The sequence below is a fragment of the Musca autumnalis genome, unplaced genomic scaffold (assembly GCF_047663935.1).
Source record: "Musca autumnalis isolate F117 unplaced genomic scaffold, ASM4766393v1 scaffold_4, whole genome shotgun sequence".
In the NCBI taxonomy this organism is placed as follows: domain Eukaryota; kingdom Metazoa; phylum Arthropoda; class Insecta; order Diptera; family Muscidae; genus Musca; species Musca autumnalis.
The window spans coordinates 121,663,098-121,682,905 of NW_027411977.1; the positions used below are offsets into that span (position 1 = coordinate 121,663,098).

The 19,808-nt window shown below is 34.7% G+C and overlaps 1 protein-coding gene across 1 annotated transcript in view; it reads right to left on the bottom strand.

The window, feature by feature from the left end:
- Positions 1-19,808, bottom strand: part of Pdp1 (PAR bZIP family member Pdp1) — a 451,297-nt gene that overhangs the window by 296,754 nt on the left and 134,735 nt on the right. The gene's annotated exons all lie outside the window — the stretch shown is intronic.

Here is a 19,808-nt window from a genome sequence, read left to right on the forward strand (position 1 = left end):
AACAGTAGCCTTAGTTCAAAATTGCAGGATTTAGTACCATTTAGTACTTTTCGTACCCATAAGTACGAATTTTAAAAACTACATCCATTTTACTCTCCAACAGTAGCCTTAGTTCAAAATTTCAGGATTCCAGCTCTATCCGTTCGCCCAAATCATAATTGTACCAAATTTAGCACCATTTAGTACTTTTCGTACCCATAAGTACGAATTTTCAAAACTACTTCCATTCTACTCTCCAACAGTAGCCTTAGTTCAAAATTTCAGGATTTAGTACCATTTAGTACTTTTCGTACCCATAAGTACGAATTTTAAAAACTACATCCATTTTACTCTCCAACAGTAGCCTTAGTTCAAAATTTCAGGATTCCAGCTCTATCCGTTCGCCCAAATCATAATTGTACCAAATTTAGTACCATTTAGTACTTTTCGTACCCATAAGTACGAATTTTCAAAACTACTTCTATTTTATTCTCCAACAGTAGCCTTATTTCAAAATTTCAGGATTCCAGCTCTATCCGTTCGCCCAAATCATAATTGTACCAAATTTAGCACCATTTAGTACTTTTCGTACCCATAAGTACGAATTTTCAAAACTACTTCCATTCTACTTACCAACAGTAGCCTTATTTCAAAATTTCAGGATTCCAGCTCTATCCGTTCGCCCAAATCATAATTGTACCAAATTTAGCACCATTTAGTACTTTTCGTACCCATAAGTACGAATTTTCAAAACTACTTCCATTCTACTCTCCAACAGTAGCCTTAGTTCAAAATTGCAGGATTCCAGCTCTATCCGTTCGCCCAAATCATAATTGTACCAAATTTAGTACCATTTAGTACTTTTCGTACCCATAAGTACGAATTTTCAAAACTACTTCTATTTTATTCTCCAACAGTAGCCTTATTTCAAAATTTCAGGATTCCAGCTCTATCCGTTCGCCCAAATCATAATTGTACCAAATTTAGCACCATTTAGTACTTTTCGTACCCATAAGTACGAATTTTCAAAACTACTTCCATTCTACTTACCAACAGTAGCCTTATTTCAAAATTTCAGGATTCCAGCTCTATCCGTTCGCCCAAATCATAATTGTACCAAATTTAGCACCATTTAGTACTTTTCGTACCCATAAGTACGAATTTTCAAAACTACTTCCATTCTACTCTCCAACAGTAGCCTTAGTTCAAAATTGCAGGATTTAGTACCATTTAGTACTTTTCGTACCCATAAGTACGAATTTTAAAAACTACATCCATTCTACTCTCCAACAGTAGCCTTAGTTCAAAATTTCAGGATTCCAGCTCTATCCGTTCGCCCAAATCATAATTGTACCAAATTTAGTACCATTTAGTACTTTTCGTACCCATAAGTACGAATTTTCAAAACTACTTCTATTTTATTCTCCAACAGTAGCCTTATTTCAAAATTTCAGGATTCCAGCTCTATCCGTTCGCCCAAATCATAATTGTACCAAATTTAGCACCATTTAGTACGAATTTTCAAAACTACTTCCATTCTACTCTCCAACAGTAGCCTTAGTTCAAAATTTCAGGATTTAGTACCATTTAGTACTTTTCGTACCCATAAGTACGAATTTTAAAAACTACCTCCATTTTACTCTCCAACAGTAGCCTTAGTTCAAAATTTCAGGATTCCAGCTCTATCCGTTCGCCCAAATCATAATTGTACCAAATTTAGTACCATTTAGTACTTTTCGTACCCATAAGTACGAATTTTCAAAACTACTTCTATTTTACTCTCCAACAATAGCCTTAATTCAAAATTTCAGGAATCCAGCTCTATCCGTTCGCACAAATCATAATTGTACCAAATTTAGTACCATTTAGTACTTTTCTACACATGTGTACACTTTTTCTAAAAACCCTTTGGTACATCTTTCCTACACTCCATCAGTGACCTTCATTCCAAAGTTCTAGCTTTACCGGTTCGCCAAATACAAAAGGTACCATATTTAGTACCTTTTAGTACTTTTCGTACCCTTCCAGTTCGAATTTCCAAAAACCCAGCCTTATCTGACCCCTTCGGACCAAGAGTGATCCACACCCAAAATTTCAGGATTCTAGCTTCAGTCGTTTCGTCTGGGCGTCGATGAATCAATCAGTCAGTCAGTCAATCACTTTACTCTTTTATTAATATAGATTTCAAATGGAATAATTCGAATTACAAATGGAATAATTCGTATTTCAAATGGGATAATTCGAATTACAAATAGAATAATTCGAATTACAAATTGAATAATTAGAATTCTCGAATTACAAATGAAATGCTACGAATTACAAGTAAAACGTTTCGAATTACATCTGAAAAAAAGTGTAAAACATTTATTAAATATTAAACAATTGACAGTATCAACTAAGACATTTTTATTCCCTCCACCGTAATATGGAGGGTATATTCAACTTTGTTATTACGTTTGAACACATCGAAATATTAGTCGAAGACACTATAATGTAAATATTTTCATGATTCTAAGTCTATAATAACCATACCCTCTGTCCGCAAGATACAACTCGATATATTTAAGATACAACTTAACAATTTGGTATAGAAGAAGTTTGCATTAAGCCCCCACATAACGGTACATTCCGATTTTTGGTATTTTGAGATTGTAGCCACCGAAATTTGGCAATTACTCTTCTTTGGGGCTACTAAACTTTCCCCAAGAAATTTATCAGGGTTTTTGCCGCATTATCCTTTTTTGGGGCTACAGAGTATCTCACAGAAATTTGCCAGTACTGGTCCACGTTTTTTGGTTTTAGCCTCAATATCAAACCAAAATGGCTGACAATTGGCATTTAAGCTTTGTTCCAGAACTAAAAAGTTTTTAAAATTTTTACGACTTTTACACATTTTACCCGAAAATCCGTTCCCATACACAAAAAAGTTGTAAAATGTTCACTTCGCTTTAAACAAAAATGGCACTGAATGACGCTCTCTTTAAAAATTTTTACTCGACAAATTTGAGCGTGTAAAAAATAGTAACATGGATGCCGGCGTCTGATTGGCTGGTACGCTGACTTTGACATTTGTTCCAGCTTTTTTGACGTTTTTTCTATTTTTGTGTTCCCGAACTTTTCGAAAAAACTTTTATGTGACAACAATTTTTCTCTCTTTCTCTCTTTTACGAGTTTTACTATTAAAAAGTACGGGAACAAAGCTTTAGTCTTCTTTGAGGCTACAAAACTTTACCCAAGAAATTTGTCAGTACTGGTCCACGTTTTGATACAGCACCTAATGAACGGCTCCTCCCAATTTTCGGCATTGTCAAGATTTTATCTTCCTTATCACACCGATATGGATGAAAATTTGTATTTTGTATTCTTTGATGTTACACAACTTTTCTCCGGAAATTGTTTAGTACAGGTCCATGTTTTGATATAGCCCCATAGACCCGTACCGCCCGATTTTCGGTATTTTGAAGACAATGAGGCTATTGTCACACCGCAATAGCTAAAATTTGGTAATGAGTCATCCTTAGGGCTACGAAACTTTCTACCAGAAATTTGTCAGCAGCGCACAGTGTCCGAATTTCCAAAAAACCTGGCCAAAAATCGAAAAAAAAATATGAATTTACACTAAAAAGGGTCAGATATTGTTTATAGGATCCCAGTGCGTGTAGTTGTGAAAAAATATATACATTTCTTGTTTAATAAGTGGGTATAAAAGCAGGTCGAAGTGACCCTATTTGGATTTTTTTTCTTTTCAATATTTAAGTTGTTTATAAATCTATGATAATATGCAAAATAAACAACGGTTATTAAATATTTTCTTTTTGTAATTGCAAGGAAAGGTATGTGAAACGTATTTAAGATGTTCAGTGTCGCCAATGAATTGTGCGTTCTTTAATAATTGATGTCCGTACTTGTTAATTTTTTTCAAGATCAATTTTCACAATAAATTATGAAAATAGTTATGAGTCAGATCGAGTTAGGCCGTGTAATTTATCATTTCATAAAAAGGAAGGGGTTTTACCAATTTACATCGAAACATCCTGCACATATTTGCACTTTTTGTTTTTATGTGATATTTTGTCTTGCAGGTATGTACAGATTTTCTTTTATTCAGAATGTCAGAATATAGTATAGGGTCACTGTCTGGCGTTTGGGTATAATTTGGAGTTTTGGTATATTCTAAGACCTATAGTAAAATTTTATGGCGAACAAATTTCTAGAATATTTTGGTCTGATCCGATCACATTTTATAGGAGATTTTAAAGATTTGTGGAAAAAGGGACCAAAAGGACCCCTTTTATGACTCGTATGAGGGTTAATTTTTGTAAGAAAAATATTCCTCGCATTCTTGTCAGTATAGTTACCAAATACATTATACACCTAAAGTGCAAGGAATACAAGGGATCTTAACTCAAATATTTCCAAAACTGTAGAAATGGTGGAAGCCTGCAACCCTATTTTAGTTTCTTGGTTTTTTGGCAAAATTGATACCGATATTTTCTTGGTATGTAATGCAAATAGAGATTTCTTTTCTTTGGTAACTTATAGTGAAATTTAGCAGAGAACATTTTTGTCTTTGACGGCATTCTTCTAAAATGATGCTTTGTATGACAATTTTGCCAAAATTCACATGAAGTACGCCCTTAACCCTAAAATGTGTTTATAATTTTGCATATTTCTGGAGTTTAGGTAAGGTATAGAGTTTTGGTGTATTCTAGGACCCATAGTAAAAATTGATGGCGAACAAATTTGTAGAATATTTTGATCCGATAGGATCACATTTGATAGGAGAAGGGACCAAAAATACCCCTTAAATGACCGCCTGAGGGTTAAATAATATCAAAAATGTAATCAGCGGCCGGAAAAACATAAGAACCAAAGGTTAGGTCAAAATCTATTCATATTTAGAGTTGTGGCCAGGTTTTTCGGAAAATCGGACACTGTGCAGCGGGTCCTGTTTTGATATAGCCCCTATAGAACGGTACCACCCGATTTTCGGTATTGTCGAGGGTTTAGCCTCATTATCAAACCGAAATGGCTGTAATTTAATATTTAGGCTTCTTTGGGGCTACAAAACTTTTCCCCAGAATTTGTTTTGATATAGACCTAATAGAACCATACCGCCCGATTTTCGATATTTTTTTAGGATTTTAGACGCGTTATCGTACTGAAATGGCCACAAAAATTTCCCCAGAAATTTGTCAGTACTGGTCCACGTTTTGATATAGCTCCCATAGAACAGTACCGCCAGATTTTGGGTATTTTTAAGGGTTTGCCCTCATTATCGCAACGAAATGGCTAAAAACTTGTATTTAGTCTTCTTTACGGCCATACAACTTTCCCCCCATAAATTCGCCAGTACAGATCTAGGTTTTTATATAGCCCCCTTAGAACGGTACCGCACGATTTTTGGTATTTTCAGGGTTTCAACGGCTTTGTCCTACTGAAATGTCAGCAATTTAGTATTTAGTCTATTTTGAGGCTACAAAATCTTCCTCAAGAAATTTGTCAGGGCAGATCCATGTTTTGATATACCCCCCATAGAACGGTACCGTCCGATTTTTGGCATTTTAAAGGTTTTAGCCGCATTATCACTTCGAAATGGCTGACGATGGTGATTTTTCATGAAATTATTCTAAATGCCGCAATTATTGTCTAATCGGTGAACAAATTTTACCAGTTCATTGAGACGATGGCCTGTTTTAAAGGACAAAATTAACGTATGAATTTGGGGGCTTCAAAAATGTAAACTAACATCAAAATTTACACCCAAGATATTCCTCATTTTAATCTGTTCGAAAAATGCAACAATTTATTATTATTGATTGCTTAAGTCTGGAGTATTCCCCCATTGGCTTAACTTCATTATTACTAGACAGCGGAATCCCATGCAAATAAATATATGGTTAGGATGGTCGTAGAGAAAATCTGATTAGACAGAAACTCGTTTTATCAGAAAAGAAAATGAATAAGGCCTAGACATTTTGTATATTTTGTATACCGTGCATATTTTGACATATTTTTACATATTTGCTTAAAATGAGCATATGCAAAAATATATACAAGAATTTGTGGTCTAAAAATCCCACCGAAATGGCTGAAATGTGGTATTAAGTCTTCGTTAGGGGCATGACACTTTACACCTGAAATTTGTCCACGTCTTCATAAAGCCCCCATAGAACGGTACCTCCCGATTTCCGATATTTTAAAGGTTGTGGCCTCAACATCACACTTACATGACTGCAATTTTGTATAAAGTCTTCGTTGGGAGTATAAAACTTTCCACCTGTAATTTGTCAGTATAGGTCCACGTCTTCATATAGCCCCCATAGAACGGTATCTCAGGATTTTTGGTATTTTGAATGTTGTGTTGTGGCCTCAATATCCCACCGAAATGGCTGAAATTTGGTATTAAGTCTTCCTTGGGAGTATAAAACTTTCCACCTGCAATTTGTCGGTATAGGTCCACGTCTTCACATAGCCCCCATAGAACGGTACCTCCGGATTTCTGGTATTTAGAAGGTTGTGGCCTCAATATCCCTGCAACATTTACTGATCGCTACCAATATCATGATTTCATCCCGGCGAAGGGAATTATCAATTGGCTTTTCTGTTTTTGAAATGATGATTTTTCTAGTGAAAACCTGAACTCTTTAAGCATCTAGTATTCTCATGTTAATGAGAATGATGCTCACTTTTCGGCTTTCCCAAATATTTTGTTCTAAAAATTGAGCATCATTCTCATTAACATGAGAATACTCGATGCTTAAAGAGTTCAGGTTTTCACTAGAAAAATCATCATTTCAAAAACTGAAAAGCCAATTGATAATTCCCTTCGCCAGGATGAAATCATGATATTGGTAGCGATCAGTAAATTTTGCAGGCTGTCAGTGCGTTTTGTAAACATTACTCTCTGTATAGAAAGGTAATGATGAAGTTAAGCCAATGGGGGAATACTCCAGAATTCCCCAGTACAAATCCGCTCGCGAGCAAATTTTTGGTTGTTGCGGATAAATGTTATCGCGGTATTACTTCTGCTTTTAAGAAAAAAATATTATAAAAACGCGAATTATTTTATTGAGCACAATTATCACTAAAAAGTTATCACGAAGTGACGTCATTAAGTAGATTGCATAATATTTGTAAAATGTTGCTCAGCATTCGCGGAATTTACAAACAATTTACAAAATCTTAAATGTAATCCGAATTTTTTGAAAATATAGGTCCATTTACCCCTCAAAAACTACGAAAAAATAACAGTTTTAAATAAAGACTCCACGGGGAATCAAATGTAGATAATGAAGGCGCAAATAATGAGACATTGATGTCTGAAAACATGCTCGTCTCGGAAAATATGAATGTGCAAAGCATCTCTACTGAAGCCGCTGTACGTTTTGTTGAAAAAAAAAAAACTGTATGCAAACAAACAAATTCATCGGAAGATGAAGACACCAGCCAATTGGTCGAGTGGCGAGTGCAGAAGTTTTCCATTATTTAAAAGGCAAGTTTGATTTTTATCATCATACAGACCCGGGTTTTAATATGTCTGCAATACTTCGATAGGGAGGATATGATATATGAGACCAAACATATAATCATCGTGTAGTACATAGGATATTATAGCCAAAATAAGCACATATTTGTGTTACAAAAAACAAATTTTGGTTTGGAATAATAGTTTTCACATGCATTCTACAGTTGAAAATATTGGAAAAATTCTATAGGAGTACTTCTTTTATTTTTCTGGAAACTCCCAAGAAAATGGGCGGATTTTGCTTTATCTACATTCACATAGAAGGTTTCACATTGAGGAATGTTATCGGGTTGTTGAAATAAATCATTAGAATTCTTAAACGGAAATAGAATTCAAATAAACCGTTTTAATTAATATGTATTATTAAAATATGTGTATATCGCGTAATTATCAAAATCGTTTTGGCCGCATGTGATTTTTATGTACAGCAAGACCATATCTCTTAATTTGTATATATCTAAGCATTAAAAAACCTATAAAACATCTCTAATTTGCGCAAGGTACAATAAATTTTGTTCCGCACCCGGTTTCAGTGTCACCACGAAAGTCTACATCGATATACATACATCTATTTCAAGGCGATCAATCAGGAACCGTGGATGTAGCATCACACACTATTTTTTGGGATAAAATTAATGTAGCTCCCTTATCAATGAAGTTCTTAAATCTCTGTTTCCACAAAAACGAAGATGCTGCACTAGTTTTTTCATTGCAGTGGAAACGGCCCCCATAATACGCGATAAAATGCGCGATATTTTCGAAAACAATTTTAGGTGATATTCCTACCTTGGAATTTCTCGTATCTCGCGTTTTAGCAGATGGAATTTCACGAGTAAAGATTTGTTAGATCCGCAACGCAAAAATCTAAAATTTGCAATCAAGTACGAGTAAATCGAGTGACAATTGTAAAAATCAGGCCTGAAAAATATGATTTTTAGAAAAATGTTCGCACAAAATATTCGTATTTGGATGCAGATTTCTGGGAAGCTGTGTAGGCTACATTCACGACACACATATCAAATAACTCGGAATCGCGAATTCTACAATCCTATATACGATTTTTTGAAAAACCTGTTTTTAGAACGAAATTAGAAGAAAATTTCAAAAAACACTTAAAATCTGACTTCGAAATGTCAGCATCATTTAATGGTAGACGCAGATCAAATTTTGAGAAGTTATACACTAGTGAGATGATCCTTATTTAGTTGCCTTCTACTTTTACTTTGACGGGAAAATCGTGAAAAGTGTGGTTTAATCACAAATCGAGAGAAAACAAAAAAATACACGTTGGCTTCAACCCATTTTTACCCATTATTTAACATAAATGTAGCCACAGCTTCCACGCAAATTAAGGCCAATATTTTTTTGCCAAGTCTAAAAACATTTCATTTGATCCGAAAGCATTTAATTTGTATAATATTCAACCACATGTCGCGAGTTATTAAAGGCTAAACCTTGGCATCAACTATGTTAAATTTTCAAAAATATTGCCCATATATTCTTGATCAGGATAAAATTCTAAGACGATCTAGCTATGTCCGTCTGTCCGTCTTTTGTAATCACTCTTGAGTTCCCAATAATTGAGCGCTATATTTTTGCAACCGAGTGTTTTTTTTTTACATAGGCAGGTCAAGTTCGAAGATGGGCTATATAGGACCACTTTTTGGTATAGCCCCCATATAACGGTACCTCCCGATTTTCGCTATTTTGGGGATTTTAGCTACATTTTTTTACCGAACTACCTGTAATTTCACGTTTGGGGTTCCCAGTGGTCACAAAATATCTCCACAAAACATATCCACTAAAAACTGTCGACATACATAGGTCCATGTTTTGGTATAGCCCCCTATAGCGGTACCTCCCTATTTTCGGTAGGTTGGCGATTTTAGCTACAATTTTTGACCGATCTACCTGAAATTTGACCGTTGAGGTTCCTAGTGATCACAAAATATCACCTTCAAAAACTGTAACGTTTTGGCCCCATATAACGTTACCTCCTGATTTTCGGTATTTTGAAGATTTTAACTACAAATTTTCGACCGAACTATTTGTAAGTCGACATTTGATGCTCCCAGTGGTCACACAACATCTCCACAAAAAACTGTCAGCATAGGTCCATGTTTTTGTATAGCCCCCTCTATATAGATTGTCAACATAGGTCCATGTTTTGGTATATCCACACTTTGATTTAGCCCCATATAAGGTTCCCGACCGTTTGAATACATTTGTTATGATTTTTTTACCTTATTTCGGTATCAGTGGTCACAAAATATCTCCGCCTAAAATTGTGGACAGGAAAGAAAATAATTATTCCGTTTTACTTCAGAATATTTTATGGTGGAGGGTATAACAAGTTCGCCCCGGCCGAACTTAACACTTTTTTTACTTGTTTAGATTTTGTTGTAGATCATTTTTTCACCTGAAAGGGTACATCTTTATATACTTTTGGTAATTTTTATGTTGAAAAGTATCCGCATACGAAGCGCTGTTTTTACAAAAGCGTTTTGCGGTGTTCACTCTAGCTCGAAAACTAATGGACCGATCATCATATATTTTTGAGGGCCCATCAAGTACCTAATCATATTTTCTTTGAAATAGGGAATTTTAAAAATATACATTGTGGAAAAATATGGTCTGACAAAATGTCATATTAAAACATGTATCATTTTTGGCCATAAATCGATCATCATATATTTTTGAGGGCCCATCAAGTACCTAATCATATTTTCTTTGAAATAGGGAATTTTAAAAATATACATTGTGGAAAAATATGGACTGACAAAATGTCATATTAAAACATGTATCATTTTTGGCCATAAATCGCTTATGAAAATTAATAAATAATGCTGTTATACAAAAATTAAAAAAAAATTGCAGGGGTTCTTTTGTTATAATTTAATTTCAATTTTAATATTTTAAAATTGCCTACGAACTGGCCGATTCAATTACGAAATAACGAATTAAAAACAAAAAATGTTTCCCTCGTTCTCTATGCGGCTTAGAAGATATAACCAAACATTACAATTATTTACTTCTATAAAAAAGGAAATTAAGTTGGCTTCCGAAAATGGAAAAAAAAATCTAACAAAATCGGTTAAAACCTAGCAAGGAAACCGATTTCAATATAATTTGGCAAACTTTTTTATAGACCAATTTCCGCCACACATTTCATGATTGATGACATATATGGGAACTATATTCAAATCTGCACCGATTTTTCCTTTGGCCAAAAAATGATTCTTTCCAAATTTGTATTTGAATCGGACTATAAATGCTTGGATTACAAAAATACATGGACGGACTTGACTGAGAAAGTGATTCTATGTACATATATCTCTAAAACGAACTTTGGGTCTATCTCGCTTCTTTCTTCATGCTTCATACAAATGCACAAATACATAATACCCCTTACAGCAGAGTGGTATAGCGTATAAACAATTGCAATTGTTGTGTGTTTTATTTAACTTTTTGATTTTTATTAATACCGCTATTGCTAATACCGTAAATGGACTTATGTCCACTTTTTGTTGGATAAGTTACTTAATCAATCGTAACCCCAAATGCTAAATTATAGCCAATTCGGCCTGAAAATGTAGCTAAAATCGTCAAAATATCCGATATCGGGCGGTACTATTAAATGAGGACTATTCACAATTTTTAATACAGAAGTTTGTTGACAACTGGGAACCCTAAATATCAAATCACAGTCAACTTAGACCGGAATTGTATATAATAACTTCCATATACCTGAAATCGTGCGGTACCGCTATACTAAAACATGGACCTATGTCCACAATTTTTTGTAGATAAGTTGAACACAAGTAACCCTATATGCCAAATTATAGATTAATAGTTCTGGAAAAAATAGCTACAATCGTCATAATACCTGGAATTGGGTGGGTCCATGATTTTTGGTAGAGAAGTTTTTAAACCACATCGAACCTTAAATGAAATAGCTAATTTGCAAATGTTGCTCGAAACATCAAAATACCTAAAATTGAGCGGTACCGTTACATGGAGGCTATGTCAAAACGTGGACCCATATAGCCTATCATCGAACTTGACTTAATTGCAGCGTCCTATCTCAATTTTTTCTACGACTTCTACTTTATATTGTGTCTATATACATACACTTTTCATACACATACACACAGAAAAAAATGGCCTCTTTAACATATGTCCCAAACATATTTTGCAGCAAACATATATTTGTTTGCAAGCAGTCCCAAACATAACAACGCCTTTCATAAAGCAAAAAAAAAGGTTTTTCTGACAAATTTATTTTTTATTTTTTATTTATTTATTAATTATTTTATTTTATAATATTCTAACTTACCGTTTTCTTCTAAAGATTTTCACTTTAGTTGTTATCGTCTTTTAAGCATAGCAGAACAATATGAATCATATGTACTTACATGTTGAGTCAATCAGCGCTAAGTTTAGATATTAAATGTTGCCAATATATTAAAGAAATTACAAATTTGTAGTTGCGAAGTATTTGACTATACGAACTTTGTTTTTTTTTTTTGACACCAAACGCACTGTAGGTGTTTGGTTTGTCGGTTTGTCAGTTAACTAACAACAATTGTAGTGACAGCGATAGTTGTTGTGTGTGTGGTTTGTTAATAAGGCATTCCGCAGCTGCGAGAGCCCTGTTGTTACTCTCTTTGACCAAAATCCTCTCCACCCATAAAAAATATGTTCTAACATAAAAAACCCAAACAAACATATTAAATTGAGATGTTACAAAATGTTGCAAAAATATATTTGTTTGAACACAAACAAATTATGTTTGGATCCAAACATATATTTGTTTGCAATCAGTCCCAAACAAATATTTGTTTGGATCCAAACATATTTCTAACATATATTTTTCTGCGTGTATACTTTAAAAATGGGCGACACATTATTCCTTCGTCACGCAGCTTTAATAAAGCTGCAGAGATCATGTATTTGTTTCTCAGTGCATTCCTCATCACGAACCAACTGAAGTTTATAGCGTAATAGACGTTCCTGTTGGATCTATACACGCAGAAAAATTTATGTTAGAAATATGTTTGGATCCAAAATATATGTTTGGGACCGGTTGCAAACAAATATATGTTTGCAACATTTTGTAACATATCTCAATTTGATATGTTTGGGTAAAACATATTTGTTATGTTAGAACATATTTTTTATGGGTGGAGAGGATTTTGGTCAAAGAGAGTAACAACAGGGCTCTGAAATTTACGCTCCCTTGCTCTCAGTAATCGCCCACTGGTGCATGTGTTTGTTTTTTTGTGGCTTTTGGGTTTGTATTTGTTTGCATCCAAATATATAAATTGTTTGCACCCAAACATATTTTTGTTTGCACCCAACCATAAAATTGTTTCCACCCAAACATATTTTTGTTTGCACCCAAATATATATTTGTTTCCACCCAAACATCTATTTGTTTGCAGACCCAAACATATATTATGTTTGGGACTGTTGCAAACATATATATGTTTGCTGCAAAATATGTTTGGGACATATGTTAGAGAGGCCGTTTTTGTTTTTTTGCGTGTATACATAGATCCATATCGATTGTTGGCATAACTCCAAAATATGCATCCTGTTTATTTCGACTGAAGATATGCCTGCCCAGGCACCAAAAGAGTATATGAGTCAGATTATTTTTTTATTCTATTTGAGAGTCCAATTATATCATTGCAAAGTTTGATAATGTATCTTTGGGGCCTCCTGACAAAATACGTTGTCCTTATTAAAAATAAATGGTGCTAGCTCCTTAGAATTTAGGCTTATGGCAGGACATTTCTCATTTATACATGTGAAAATGAACACGTATCCTTCACTAAGTGGCCTAAATAGGTTTTGAATAGTTGGAGAAGGACTCCGAAATTCACGTCACTGCAATAATTATGGAAAGTCACAAGGTGAATCCTAGATTTAAATGTCGAAATGCGATCTAAACAAAACTTATTCGCTCTGCCTGTGATCCACGATACTTTCATGCATATCAACATTATTGTTTATTTTTCGAATTTTCTATAACCAATGAGCTACACGGTGTGCCTTAACAAATTTAAATGGAAGGTGCTTACACCTCGGAAGTTTTTGCTGATTCTGAAACTACAATGCTCATAGATGAGAAATATCAAGAAACGAAAAAAATCGTCGGAGGGATTTTCAAATAAATCGCGATTTAAGTTCACATTTTTAGGGGGTCTTTAGGTTTTCACGATTTTGCTTGGAAACCGCGAGTCCTATGTAAATGGCCTAAAGAGAATGTTGTAGCTGTGAAAATTCTTAACAAGATTGACCTTTATGATATTTTCATATGTTTTACCGTTTTTGAGATATAGAAGTTCAAATTGAGACAATGCACTGACTGTATCGCCTCCTTATAAAACAATGTCATTACTGCAATTTCCCAAATTAAACTTATATATCTTGAAAATGGCACAACCTAGAAAAAAATAAATCATCCAATCTTGTAGAGAATTTTCACAGCTTCAACATTTTCTTTAGTCCCATTTTCATATGACTTGCGGTTTTCAAGCAAAATCGTGAAGATTTAAGATAAAAACCTAAAAATTTGAATTGAACCTCTATATCTCAAAAACGGTAAAACCTACGAAAATATCATAAAGGCTAATCTTGTGGAGAATTTTTACAGCTACAACATTTTCTTTAGACTCATTTCGATACGACTTGTGGTTTCCAAGCAAAATCGTGAAAACCTAAAAAAACCCTAAAATTGTGAATTTTGATCGCGATTTATTTAAAAATCCCTCCGGCAATTTTTTAAATTTTTTTTATTTTTCTTATCTATGAACATTGCTGTTTCAGAATCCGCAAAAACATCCCATGTGTAAGCGGTTTCCATTAAAAGTTAGTTAAGGGGCACTGTACATAATATTGTTTCATAAAGGGATACAGTCAGTGCATTGTCCCAATTTGAACTTCCATATCTCAAAAACGGTAAAACCTACAAAAATATCATAAAGGAAAATCTTGTGGAGAATTTTCTCTGCTACAACATTTTATTTAGACCCATTTACATAGAACTCGCGGTTTCCAAGCTAAATCGTGAAAACCTAAAGAACCCCTAAAAATGTGAACTTAAATCGCGATTTATTTGAAAATCCCTCCGGCGATTTTTTTCGTTTCTTGATATTTCTCATCTATGAGCATTGTAGTTTCAGAATTAGCAAAAACTTCCAAGGTGTAAGCACCTTCCATTTAAATTTGTTAAGGCACACCGTGGCTACCTTTCAGATAAATCAATCAGTTTTGTGGAGTTTTTGGAAAAGATTACCCCATTTCATTACCTACCTAAAAATTAAGTTCTAGTCTGCCGACATTACGACTTTAAAAAACAATTTTTTCGTTGCAATTATCTATAATTATTGTTGTAGAATGAATTTTTGAATTGTACACTAATATTATAATAAATTTTAAACAACTTAATGAAGGATACGTGTTCATTTTCACACGTATAAATGATTAAAGTCCTGCCATAAGCTTAGACAGGCTTAAATTCTAAGGAGCTAGCACCATTTATTTTTAATAAGGACCACGTATTTTGTCATAGAGCAGCTTAGACTATCAATATCCATCCAAAATGCACCATTAATATTCATTTCTTGAACAATATTGCTTAGTTTTGTAGAAAATTTAGTATATCTAGAAACAATTTAATTTTTTAAAAAATTTTGAGCGTTAACTTTACTAAATTTTATGTTTCTGTACATCAGAGGCCTCTACAAGGATATTTAAGTACAAAAAGTCGAACTTTACCCACAAAAATACTTCAACAATAGCCAAAATGTAGTGCCTTAAACTGTTCGAATATGAATTTTGCCTCGACTCTGAACGCCATCTACCGTAAATGATGGAACTAATTAAAATAAGTCTTTGTTTCAGGTGAATTATTCTTAAATATTCTCCATCCAATTAAATTAAAGCATTTATTTCTATTATGAAGGGTGTTCGAATATGAGTTTTGCATACTGCATGTAAAGATATAAGCCGCGTAAGAACATCATGAGGCGGACTGGCTAAAATAATAACGCCATGTGCTATATGTTTCCATAAGCTTTCAAATGATACCTACTTTGCAGTAATCGATTCTGTAGAACCGGGTCTAACCCGGTTCCAAATCTGGCCTTTCGGGTCAAATAACCGGCGAACCGGATCCACCAACCATGAAAACCCTACCTCTTGACAAAAATTCAAAAAATCTGAGATTTTTCGTTTGGGTCGTTCTCGTTGGGCTTTTGATTACACACGTGGGTTAACTGGGCTACTTTTGCATAAAATGACTCTAACATGGAATAACTCTACTAAACACGCTCCGATTTTATTGGAATTTTTTTTAAGATAGGTATAAATTCGTCCTTCAAGGACAGACCCGGATACTCCGGTTATCTTAGCTGTTTCACCTGAATATTTCCCTTATAAGTGCATATAAATGAAAATGTTTTTTAGAACCGCTATATCTCAAGAATGGCTACTTCTAGGAAAAAAATTATAAAGACCAAACTTCTAGAGAATTTCTCTGTCTACAATATTCATTTATTGCTTCTAAAGCAAACCCTAGATGTCCACCAAAATTCAGTTTTGTGGGAATTTTTGCTATTTCAATGTCTATTTTGACAATTATGCTAGCGATTCAAGAAAATTTATGCTTCGATGTTATATAGGTCCCAGAGGAACTCCAGCCGACCGGGCGTTGCTCCAAAATTTTGTCACCATCTCTCACCATCTTGTTTGTCTAGTCGAAAAGCCAATCTACCATACCATATTGGTTTTTTATGTACATATATTCGATCAAAGTTCCCTAATATTGGAAGTGGGTTTAAAAGATTTGAAATGTTCTATATTTCTTTAAGATACATACACCTATTTTTGAGTACTGTGAAACCACTGTTAAATCTGTTGTATTGTTCTAATGGCTGCAGCAACAACGACAGGAGCTAAAAAATTCATAAATTAATAGAACGAAATAGACGAATATTGGTTTTATTTTATGCTCAGATTTTCCTAATGCATACTGTTGTTGTAGCTGTTGTTGGGTGTTCTTGCCGCTAATGTACGAGTATGTATTGTAGTTTGTTTTTTGTACAAATGTAAATGGTTGTTCATTTAAACATTCGTATCGAAGAAGCTCGTCTGTACATACAAACAATCATTTGTACAAGAGAAACTACAAATTTGTTTAAGTATTTTTATCTTACATACACTGGTCAAAATAATAAGAACAACAGCAACAAAAACAACACAGCAGCTGCTACAGCAACAATAACAACATTACCTCGCAACTAAGACGAAAAAAAACCAAAAACCACGTGAGTTGCCGAGTTTTTGATGTTGTTGCTGTTTGTCTTTTTGCCATAAGAGTGCTAACGAAAAATATTAGGAAGGTATTACTTCTCTCTGCCTGGCTGGCTGTCTGTCTCTCTTTCGTCATTTGAATATTATGTCAGTCATGCTTGGAGTGTAATATCTGTGATGTCACATATACCTGACCCGGGGCTTGGGGCGGCAAAGCGAGTCCGGTAGATATACTGAGAAGGAGAGAGAACATGCCAAGAAACGAGCCCCAACAATTCATTTGATTGGTGTGTGTGAGCGGTTGCGGTGCTCGCGCATGTGAGTTTTATATTTTTATTCGTTTCTTAATGTTAATGGGTTTCATTTATTGAGAATTTCATTTGGGGGTGTTTTGGCGGTAGGGTTTTTCCATTGACACAGAGAGTTAAACGTAGAGCAGGCGAGAGTATATGGATGGCAGCCTAAGTGAGTTCTGTTGACAACGGCAGCGTATGAGTATTGTGTGAATTAGCAGTGGAAACAGAAACACTATCGCAACCTGCAAATAAATGCCCATTGCTGGTGTGAATCAAAATGTTATTGTTGTTGGACTGTTGGACTGTTGCCGGTGTTGCTAAAAGATTTACAAAAATTAATTTGCACACACATTCATACATGTGCACATCCATACACTGGCACAAATGTAAGCAGACATTCTAGAAGGCACAGGTGAATGAAGCAAGTCTCAAAAACCGTCATTTATTTACAGTGTGAATTGTTAAAATGTATTTTAAAGATACACGACCGTCTCGTCTGACTGACAGATAGTCAGATAGATTGGCATAAAATCACAATATCTATGCTAAACATGAATTTGCATATAAAATCGTACATCCATCTGCATGTCGATTAGTTGATAAGTTCATGATTGTGAAGCTGTTTTTGGGAATATACCGGTTGCTTTTTACGTTCAAAGTTAAGCGTCTGTTAGCCCGTCGTTGAATGAAATTAAAAGTGTTTTGTTATACATCGTCACCAAAAATGCCCGAAGACGAAACCCACACGCAAATCGAAATTCGTTTTTTGATGGGATCTGATACATAAAGTTAAAATACATGCTCTGGCAAATTTTCAAGCTTCTACGTTCAAAAACAACGATCCTATTCAAGAAATGGCATTTCGGAAAATGGGATAATATTGCAGATTTTGTTATAATGACGGATCCCAAAATTATTTGTTTCCGCTGTTTTGGTTTCATTTATTACTCCTATTCGTATATGATTGATAATATCCCGAATACTCGCCCTTATAAGAATTATATTCCATAAAACAGTTTTTCATTTAATAACGTTTTTTGCTTCTCCTGTAAAGTTGTGATTTTGTGGGTTACGTTTTCGGGCTTTTATGGTGACGACATACATATGTATGTCTAAGAGGTGAACTCTCAGAAATGCCACAAATAGTCTTCAATTTCAAGAGTAAATTTGTTATTTCTTGCCTCCCATAGGCTTTTCAATTGCTTTATAAACATTAAGATTTATAAACATTAAGATTTTTATACTTTTTTCTACTATTCTGGTCCATAGATACCGAAACGCCCAAAAATTAAGGATACAGTCAACTACAACAATGTACTTAAGACTTCATTTCGTCCTAGCATTTTAGTGAAATTTTTTTAAATATTGGAGAGAAGTACCGGAAGTTGTGGACAGTTATTTCCCATGAAACTAAGTTAGGATATAATATGACGAAGACCAAATGATGGACCAAATCGGTTGGACAGTTCGAGAGTTATCGTGCTCTCCGACAGCCACATAAGCTGACATAGGGATTTTTAAAAACTTTCAGGCTATTTTCCTAAGAAATATGGACTTGCCCCTGAAAAAAAACCTTTACCGTCGTAATGGAGGTAGCGAATGCAAATCTCATCAACAAAAATCAAAGTGATTCGAGAGCAGGTCTTAAAGTGAACTTATCCGAAAATGTGTGTGAGAGTTACCAGAAGGAGTAGACAAATATAGTCCATATTCGAACCTGATCTATATCTGGTAGATATATAAGGATGTGCAAAGTATGGATTACATCGGTCACTCCCTTCAAGAGTTATCGGGCGCACAATTTGTCCGAACATTTTTGAAATTTTGAAGGGGAGGTACCTGAAGGAGTGGAACGATATGGCTTATCTTCGAATTTAAACTATTTTCGGACAAAATATTACAAAGGCCAAATTTTGGACCGAATCGGCAGATCCGTTTGAGAGTTATCTTGCGCTCCATCCACTACACACGGTGTTATAGGGGCTTTTTGCATCTTTCAGGATGTTTTCTCAGGAAGTGTGGACTTGCCCGTGATGAATCTTGTACCGTCGTATGGGGGGCAATGAATACAAGTTGTTGCAACAAAAAGCAGAGCGATTCGAGAGCAGGCCATAATCTGAACTTATCTGAAATTTTGTGTGGGAGGTACCCGAAGGAGTGGACCGATTGAGTCCATTTTTAAAACTCATCTAAGTTTAGTAGAAATTTCACGATGTGCAAAGTATGGGCCAAATCGGTTACTTCATTCAAGAGTTATCGGGCGCACAATTTGTCCGAACATTTTCGAACTTTTGTGGGGGAGGTACCGGAAGGAGTGGACCGATAAAGCCCATCTTCGAACTTAAACTAAGTTTGGACAAAATATTACGAAAGCCAAATTTTGGATCGAATCGGTTGATCCGTTCGAGAGTTATCGTGCGCACCAGCCAGACAGACAGACGGACATTGCTCAATCGACTCCAAATTGTCTGAAACACATTTCGTCCAAACATACTTGGGGTCTAAAACCATTATTTCGATGAGGCACATTTTGCCCGTATGAAAGTGTATATACCCTCGTTAGCATAAATGCTGAGGGTATAAAAATATAATGGAAATTTGACCTTGACGATTTTGACCTTGAAGATGAAGTTGAATGGATTTTATGTGTTCACAATTATTATTCTTTAGGACGAGGGCTACAA